This window comes from Aplysia californica, unplaced genomic scaffold (genome assembly GCF_000002075.1).
Source record: "Aplysia californica isolate F4 #8 unplaced genomic scaffold, AplCal3.0 scaffold00366, whole genome shotgun sequence".
In the NCBI taxonomy this organism is placed as follows: domain Eukaryota; kingdom Metazoa; phylum Mollusca; class Gastropoda; order Aplysiida; family Aplysiidae; genus Aplysia; species Aplysia californica.
This window is the reverse complement of record NW_004797636.1, coordinates 703,801-704,583: the sequence shown is the minus strand read 5'-3', so window position 1 is coordinate 704,583 and position 783 is coordinate 703,801.

Here is a 783-nt window from a genome sequence, read left to right as displayed (position 1 = left end):
CAGAGTTACTATGTAAAATCTTGTCCAATTTCCACTTTATGGCATTGTTTTTTTTCATGTCTAGATATATTTGATTAATGTATCGAAGGGAAGTATTTACGAGTATTATAGTTTTGCTTTGACCCTCACATTAAGACTTGCTAAGGGAAATAAAAAGAAAAAAAAGTGGAGACTGAGGAAGTGGTGGGTGAGAGCTCAGGATCAGTCTCCACTTTCCTCCTCCTCTATTCCTCCCTGCTCTAATGGTCACCTGTATAAAACAATCACCTGTACAAACGGCCAATCCTCATCTCCTCTTTGCATTTTCTTACCTCGTAACAGCAGTGTCTGGCAAAGCCCATAATTGCTGCATATATTTCTACCACCATTAACTTACCGGAGCCAAACTTGGTCCTTGAAAAACACACAAGAGAGAATAATGACCACCTGAAAAAATGTCAGGGCAGCGCAATAGATAGGACTAGGACAGACCAAATCCAGAAAGAGGTGGAGAGAAAGACACAGTAGGAACAACACCAGTCCTACGCCATAGTTATCAAACGACAGAGAATAGATTAAAGGTTTGGCCAACTGGCCCTTTCCAAGAATGCTCCCAGACCGAGCATCACTGTGTGTCTAATAGATAGTATTAATTTGTATAGCACAAATTCCTGCTCAACAGCAAGCTCTATGCGCTTTACAATCTATACTATTACCCGAGCAGACTTGATTGCATTCTGAAACAATTTCAACTTCTTGTGAAATACAGTGCAAGCTGGCATGTATAGGTGCTACAACATAAGA